This window comes from Anomaloglossus baeobatrachus, chromosome 11, assembly GCF_048569485.1.
Source record: "Anomaloglossus baeobatrachus isolate aAnoBae1 chromosome 11, aAnoBae1.hap1, whole genome shotgun sequence".
Classification (NCBI taxonomy): domain Eukaryota; kingdom Metazoa; phylum Chordata; class Amphibia; order Anura; family Aromobatidae; genus Anomaloglossus; species Anomaloglossus baeobatrachus.
The window spans coordinates 52,745,098-52,754,279 of record NC_134363.1 but is presented as its reverse complement, the minus strand read 5'-3'; positions in this window follow the sequence as shown (position 1 = coordinate 52,754,279).

Here is a 9,182-nt window from a genome sequence, read left to right as displayed (position 1 = left end):
TCATTATAATCCGCCTCTGGCTGCATCGGCGGTATGTCCGCCAGTGCACCAACGTTCACCATCCAACCTGACGGAACTGGAGAGGATCTGCAAGGAAGAATAGCAGAGTATCCCCAAATCCAGGGGTGAAAAACTTCTTGCACCATTCCCAAGAAGACTCATGGCTGTACTAGCTCAAAAGGAGGGCGCTTCTACTCAACACTGAGCAAAGGGGCTGAATACTTAGGACCATGGGATATTTCAGTTTTTCTTGTTTAATAAATTTGCAAAAATTTCTACATTTCTGTTTTTTGAGACAAGATGGGGGATGGGGCGCAGAGTGTACATTAATGAGGAAAAATAAACTCTTTTGAATGTATCAAATGGCTGCAATGAAACAAAGAGTGAAAAATGTAAAGGGGTGTGAATACTTTCCGCACCCACTGTACATTTGCCCCTGGCTACACAGTGTTTGCACATTTGCACTTTGGGTGCAGGGTTTCCATTTCCAGCATTTTCCATTGTAGCTGCTATTTGGAGTTACATAGTGATCACATTCGCCCTCTGACTACACATTGCTGCACAGTTGCACTTTGGTGGTCCTTGCATATTTGCACCATGGGTATATTGCCTACATATTCTATTTCTTTAGATCATACACTATATATTCTAGCGCTGGCTGACCCTTCTATAATTATGTACAGTATATGGATTTTTTGCTGTCCGGACCCATATTTCGTTGTGTTGTTATTTTTTTCTTGCTCTTTCTTTTTTAATTTAATAAAGATTATAATATTTTTTCTCTGTTGTGGTTATTTTTTGTGAATTGTTTCTCGATATCAAATATGTGTATATTTTTTATTTTTACTGTTTTATTTTCAATAGGTTGAAAAGGGGGTGATTTCAACTTTCAGGTTTTTTTACATTATGTGAGGTATCGTGGTCGGCTGCGCAGCAGAAGACACGGGATCCAGGCACCAAGGGTCACAGCACATGGTTTAATATCCAACCAAAAGTCCACAACAGTACACATGTGCCTCTCCGGCAGAGAACTCAGGGAGTTGTGTTCACTCCCTCACACTCGGCACCCCCGCCCTTGTTCCTGTTTCCTTTTAACCCTTCCTTCAGCCTGTAGGGAAACAGCATTAACCCTGGAGTGGAGTTACTTTCTATCATGGAGTGAGCACAACCGGGGCGAGACATACCGGCCGTCATAGATAACCCCAGTCACAGTCTCACATACCCCCCCCCTCAGTTCAAGCGTGCGGGGTTGAACTCCCGCCATCAAACACGGGCCGCGGGACAAGGCATCGGCGTTGCCCTGCAACCTACCGGCCCGGTGTTCAACCGTAAACCGGAAGTTCTGCAGAGAAAGGAACCACCGGGTAACCCGGGCATTCCGTTCCTTGGCGGACCTCATCCAGACCAGTGGAGAGTGATCCGTCACCAAGCGAAACTGCCGTCCCAGCAGGTAATAGCGTAGGGACTCCAAGGCCCACTTGATCGCCAGGCACTCCTTCTCCACTACGCTATAATTCCGCTCGGGAGGGGTGAGCTTCCTACTTAAGAAGGTGACGGGATGTTCCTCCCCCTGAACCACCTGAGACAGCACTGCCCCCAGGCCGACCTCCGAGGCGTCAGTCTGTACTATGAACTCCTTCCGGAAATCAGGGTGTACGAGAACGGGCTGTCCGCACAGGACCCCCTTCAGGGCCCGGAAGGAGTCCTCGGCCTGCGGAGTCCAGCGCACCATGACGGACTTCTTGCCTTTGAGAAGGTCCGTCAAGGGGGCTGATAGTCCCGCAAAATCTTTTACAAACCTCCTGTAGTACCCCACGATACCCAGGAAGGCCCTAACCTGCTTCGTGGTCAGGGGTCTAGGCCACTTCTGGATCGCCTCAACCTTGTTAATTTGGGGCTTAATTACTCCTTGGCCTATCACGTAGCCCAAGTAGCGGGCTTCCGTGAGTCCCAACGCACATTTCTTGGGATTGGCTGTCAATCCGGCTGTTCGAAGCGCGTCCACCACCGCTTGTACCTGTTCCAAGTGGGTCTGCCACTCGGAGCTGTAAATAATGATGTCATCAAGGTACGCTGATGCATACGCCTGGTGGGGTTCCAGCACCAAGTCCATCAACCTCTGGAACGTGGCCGGAGCGCCATGTAACCCAAAAGGCAAGACAACATAGTGGAAGAGACCCTCCGGCGTAACAAAAGCGGTTTTCTCCTTGGCGGACTCCGTCAGTGGCACCTGCCAGTACCCCTTGGTCAGGTCGAGCGTGGTGAAATATCGCGCCTGTCCCAGCCTATCAATCAGCTCATCCACCCGGGGCATGGGGTAGAGATCGAACTTGGATATTTCGTTCAATCTCCTAAAGTCATTGCAGAACCTTAAGGAGCCATCGGGTTTTGGTATTAGGACAATGGAACTAGCCCATTCACTCCGGGATTTTTCGATGACCCCCAGGCGTAGCATTCTCTTTACTTCCTCTGATATGGCTTGTCTTCGAGCCTCCGGCACGCGGTATGACTTCAGGCGTGCCTTCAGGTGGGGCTCGGTGACAATATCATGTCGTATCAGACTGGTCCTACCAGGCAGCTCGGAGAAAACATCGGGGTTCTGCTGAACCAGCCGTCTGGCCTCTCGCCTCTGTGTCTTGGTGAGGGCTTCTCCAATCCTTACTTCCGGTTCGTCCTCTCCGGAGGTCGCTGGAGCCGGGTTTGAACGACCCGAAGAGGAGGGAGATGGGGAAAAGACAACCATCAGGCTTTCCCGTTCCTGCCAAGGTTTTAATAGGTTGACATGGTATATTTGTTCAGGTTTCCGCCTACCGGGCTGCAATACTTTATAGTTGACCACCCCGACTCTTTCCTTTATCTCGTAGGGGCCTTGCCACTGAGCCAGGAATTTACTCTCCGCCGTGGGGATTAAAACCAACACCCGATCCCCGGGTTTAAAGGTCCGCACGGTGGCTTGTCTATTGTAGCGGCCACTTTGCGCGGCCTGAGCCTCCTGTAAATGCTCCTTCACAATTGGCATGACCGCGCTTATGCGGTTCTGCATTCCTAAAATGTGTTCAATCACACTTTTATGGGGGGTGGGCTCTTGCTCCCATGTTTCCTTTGCCAGGTCCAACAATCCCCGGGGATGTCGCCCGTATAACAACTCAAAAGGCGAAAACCCCGTGGATGCGTGTGGCACCTCTCGTATGGCAAACATCAGATAGGGAAGCATCATATCCCAGTCTTTCCCGTCTTTGGAGATCACCCTTTTGAGCATGGTTTTCAGGGTTTTATTGAATCGTTCTACTAACCCATCCGTCTGAGGATGATACACAGACGTACGCAACTGCTTGATCTGGAGTAGCCGGCATAGCTCTTTGGTCACTTTAGACATGAATGGGGTCCCCTGATCCTTAAGGATCTCCTTGGGCAACCCCACCCGGCAGAACACAGCAAACAACTCCCGAGCTATAAGCTTCGCCGCAGTATGTCTGAGAGGTATCACCTCTGGATACCGGGTGGCATAGTCAACAATCACTAGGATGTGTTGGTGCCCTCGAGCAGACTTTACGAGGGGCCCCACCAGATCCATCCCTATCCGTTCAAAAGGGACTTCTATAATGGGTAACGGTACCAACGGACTGCGAAAGTGGGTCAGGGGTGCGGTAAGCTGACACTCCGGGCAGGTTTCGCAGAACCGTTTTACCTCCCCAAAGACCCCGGGCCAATAGAACCTTTGCAATATTCGCTCCTGCGTTTTCTTGACCCCTAGGTGGCCACTCATCAGGTGTTTATGAGCCAAGTCGAGGACCCGCTGGCGATACGGCTGGGGCACCACCAACTGCTCTACCCCCACGCCCCGTATTTCATCTACCCGGTAGAGTAAATCCTGCTTAAGTGCGAAATGGGGGTACCTTACCTGGGCACCGGGCAGCTGTGCCACCCCGTCAACTACTGTCACCCGACTCCGGGCATGTATTAATGTAGGGTCCTGGAGTTGGGCTGTCCCAAACGTATCCGGGGACGCCTCCAACTCCGGGATGGACTCGACCGTCTCAGCCTCTCCTGCCAATACCTCTAGGGGCGACCTATCGGGTTCACATTCTGTCCCTATCATGGGAACCCCTACGGCAGGCGTCCCGGATTCAGGATTGTAGGGCTCAGGTCCCGGACTGACCAATATCTGAGGGGACTTAGGAGTTCCCTTCCATAAAGTCCAAAAATAGGGCAGATCCCTTCCTAGGATCACGTCATAGAGAAGAGTGTTAATAAGTCCCACCTCATGTTGCACCTGACCGCAAGGTGCTGTGATGGTGACAATCCCCGTGGGATAGTCTCGGCGGTCCCCATGTATGCAAACCACCCCCACGGTACGTCCTGTGGCCTTTACTTTAGCCCTTAGGGTTGATCGCACAAGGGTCACTAAGCTTCCGGAATCCAACAAGCCTGTAACCGGACATCCATTCACCTGTATTTGGCACAAGTGGGGCTCAGTCTCTGGGGAGACCAGGTCAGCGGTACACACCACCTGAGCATACATTGAACCCCGCCGGGTAACCCCACAATCCATGGGCTCCGTGGTGAGTGGACACTGGGCTTCCATATGTCCCACCCGCTGGCACCGCCAACATCTAATAGGGAAGGAAACCCCTTGACGAGTTGTCGTTTAGGGTACAGAACCTTCCGGACCTCAGGGACGGCGGGCGCGGCCTCAGACGGGACGGTAGCGGACTCCTGCACCGGTGTCGGCGGTGGGTCCTTGGCCCTAGGCTTGGAGGGGCCGGACCGACGGGCGGTACGCAAAGTCTCAGTGTCCCGTATCAAGTCCTGCGTAGCCACATGCCGCTCTACCAGGGACACTAATTGGTCCAGGGTACTCGGGTCGCCCTGTCCTACCCACCGTTGAATGGTGACGGGTAAAGTGCGCACAAAACGATCAACTACTACCCTTTCCACCATTTGCGCCGGGCTCAGAGTGTCAGGCTGCAACCACTTTTTTACGACATGCAACAAGTCATAGGCCTGGGAGCGTACGGGTTTGGCTTCCTCATAGAACCACTGATTTACCCGCTGAGCTCGTACATAGGTATTCACCCCCAACCGAGCCAGTATTTCGGCTTTCAAAGTCGCATATTCTATGGCGTCCTCGGTACAGAGGTCCAGGTACGCTTTTTGGGGCTCCCCCGTCAGATAGGGCGACAATACCTCAGCCCACTGGGGGGTCGGCAGCTTTTCCTGCTCGGCCACCCGCTCAAACACCGCCAGGAACGCTTCCACATCATCCCCCGGGGTCATCTTTTGCAACGCTTGTCTCACCGCTTTCCGGACGCTGCCGTCGTCACCCGGTCCCGGGGTTGTTGCTGCCGGTCCGGCACGGATCGACTTGGCCAGTAGGACCATCTGTTCTTGGTGCCTTTGTTCCTGCAATTTCAAAGATTGCTGCTGATGATCCAACGACCGGAGCAGGTGTGCATTGATCTGTTGCTGCTGCTTTAGTATTTCCTCCATGGTGTCGCCGGGTTTGGGCTGTAGTATAGCCGCTTGAATCCAGGACATGTGCTACCGGGTCACCAGAAATGGAAGCTACACCTCACCGGGCTGGCATGCCCGCCGATTCTCCACCATATGTGAGGTAGCGTGGTCGGCTGCGCAGCAGAAGACACGGGATCCAGGCACCAAGGGTCACAGCACACGGTTTAATATCCAACCAAAAGTCCACAACAGTACACATGTGCCTCTCCGGCAGAGAACTCAGGGAGTTGTGTTCACTCCCTCACACTCGGCACCCCCGCCCTTGTTCCTGTTTCCTTTTAACCCTTCTTTCAGCCTGTAGGGAAACAGCATTAACCCTGGAGTGGAGTTGCTTTCTATCATGGAGTGAGCACAACCGGGGCGAGACATACCGGCCGTCATAGATAACCCCGGTCACAGTCTCACAATATGTTTAAACTTTTTTTTTTACATTTTTTATTTATTTTACTAATCCCTCTAGGGGACTTTTTCACTGCAGTGTCCGATTGTTTGTTCATTGCTGCTGATCAGAGCAGCATCGCTCTGATCAGGAGAAATGCTGATCTCTTGTGAGTGTCGGCGCTTCTCCGGCTCTCACAGGAAGTGAGTCATGGCAATGTCAGGGGTCATCAGCTCACCCCGCGCTACCATGGCAACACACTGGTGCCCTGTAATCACATCAAGGGGCCACCAATAGTGGCAGGGAACAGCGCAGTCCCCGCCACAGCTATTTATATAACGCTGTCAGTATTTGACAACACGATCTAAGGGGTTTACAGGCGCGGGTGATCTCCGATCCACCTGCGCCTGTTAGCCACACATCTCACACATGTCTGCTGTCAGCCACCAGACACCCCAAACTATAAATTGTAAAAGGAATGAACTCATACACTGCAATGTAAAAACGACTTGCTGTCCATATGTTCAGTCTTTGGAGGGTTTCTAAGCGCGTCAGCTTTCCTCAGACATGCAGCGGCTGACGGTGACCGGTCCATTATATGGCGGCTGCTGCTTGGAGGCCACTTACTAGTTTATTAAATTAAGAAAAATCCAGTAGATAAAAGATGTTGGAAAAAACGACCAAGAAACAACAAAAAAAAAAAAATATTTGCTTCAGGATAAAATGATGACAGTCCTGAAGCGTCTTCTGTCTGAATATCTCAGGGGGTTCACAGACATCTACAAGACATGTGCACATGACCTGAGAGAAGCCCAGAGCCTTCAGAGAGTAGATAAGACCTCCATACACATTAACCTAAAGTTGTCTAAACCCACCAATATCGACAGGTTCTGCTGACAGTCCAATGTGTATGGGGGCTCTAACCTATGATTGTCGGGGGGGAATAAGGATCCAGCATGTCCCATTACGGAGTGTAGATCCTATTATCCTCTAAATGATAAACTGCTGCCGGAGTCGTCTAGCATCGGCTCCAATAGAGAACACAGGAACACTTGGCAGAATGAGTGCTCCTGTATATGGGAGAGCCAAGCAAGATAGCCGCCAGCCGAAACATCAGACTATAGTGTATGGGGGCTGTAGTCTCTTACTTATTCGGCTGACAGACATGCAGATAGCTGTATTTTTAGTCCAGCACACTGCCTTGTGTTTTAGGATCAAGACTGAGAAGGTAAAGATTACAACATCCACATAACTATCACCAGAACCACCATCAGTACAGTAATACATCACTTAAACCACACTACATACAAAAATACATCACTAAAACCACTGTTAGTACAGTAATACATTACCAGAACCACCGTCAATGCAGTAATACATCACCAAAACCACCCTAAAGAAAATAATACATTAAAAAAAAACACCGTCAGTACATGAATACATTGCCAAACTTAGTAGAGCAATCAAGTGCAGTGTCAGGTTTAACCCATATATACATATATGTATTGCATTAAAGTACAACTCCCAGTATGTCCTTAACAATGTAAAGGAGATGATGGTACTTGTTACCAGCCATCATCAGACTGTGGACTATATAAGAACCACAATACTAATTAGTCGCAGGCAGTAGACAACTTTTGGAAGATATCTTATATGTTTAGGCCCATTAATTCTGAAAAAAATTAGTAGGGGCAGAGATGGGTTCAGTAGTGAGAAGGAGCATCATGGGGTGGGACTTGAGACCCCCACTAATTGCTCAAAAGACCTCTTAACTGCACAACTCAGGAGACAGGACTGTGAAATCTACTCACGGCCTCCAGTCTGTCTGCACGCTCATCTGTCTCCTGAACTGTGGTCTTCTAATCAGTCTACTCAGAAGGAGCCTAAAACATTAAAAATATCCCAAAACTTTAGATAATCTTTATAGCAGATTTCTCAAACTTCAACGTTATCCCTCTATGTGATAGGGAATAACTTTCCGATCTCTGGGGGTCCGACTGCCGTGTGCCATGGCCCCCAACAATTGAGTGATCCGGGGCTCTTCTGAATGTAGTGTAGATGGATCATCCGCACCTCTGATCCATTCATTCTAATGCCAAAGATCAGCAGAGCGCTGCGCTCAGCACGCCCATTAAGAACGGAAGACAAAGTAGTGCGGTTCATCGACCTCTGTTCTTGTTCTTGGATACACTGGGGGCCACAGTGGTCGGACCCCCAACGATTGGAAAGTTATTCCCCATCCGGAGGAAAGGGCATAAGTTTCCAATGTGAGAAAACCTAACACTGCAGCCAAAAATGGGAAACTGATTTATCTAAACAGTGTCAATCACCCGATGCACGAGCAAAACGTTCATACGTCGGGTGAGATGATTTTTAAGCTGACAAAGGGGACTTCTCACCCCAAAATGACACCTAGACTACATAAATATTTATATGTGGGACGTGGTCTGTGGAGAAATAATCCCACCCATAGAGTTTAGCTTAAAAGGACCCGGTCACGTCCTTTAATATTAAACTGCTCCATTGTCTTGTTAGTGAGAAAATGTGCATCACTTGCACTGCGTCACTAACAAGACATTGAAGGCAGATTAATATCGAAAAACGGTGACAGGTTCCCTTTAATATTTACTGAAAAAGCCACATTTAATATGAAAATGAGGACATTTCTGCGCACCCTCAGCGTGGCCTAAGCCTGGGTGCACTGATACCACCGAATATAGGAAATAATAGCCAGGCCTTCATCTTGATTGATAATGATCCATTGGTAGGAGTGAGCAGTGTAACATCAGATCTCCTGTCTGCACCGCACCCAACACAGGAGGAGCACAGCGGCACACTCCAAGCGTCAGTGCAGGTGTGCACACAACACAGGAGGAGCACAGCAGCACACTCCAAGCGTTAGTACAGGTGTGCTCACAACACAGGAGGAGCACAGCGGCACACTCCAAGCGTCAGTGCAGGTGTGCACACAACGAGCACAGCGGCACACTCCAACAGTCAGTGCAGGTGCGCACCCAACACAGGAGGAGCACAGCGGCACACTCCAAGCGTTAGTACAGGTGTGCACACAACACAGGAGGAGCACAGCGGCACACTCCAAGCGTCAGTGCAGGTGTGCACACAACGAGCACAGCGGCACACTCCAACAGTCAGTGCAGGTGCGCACACAACACAGGAGGAGCACAGTGCCACACTCCAAGCATTATTACAGGTGTGCACACAACACAGGAGGAGCACAGCGGCACACTCCAAGCGTCAGTGCAGGTGTGCACACAACGAGCACAGCGGC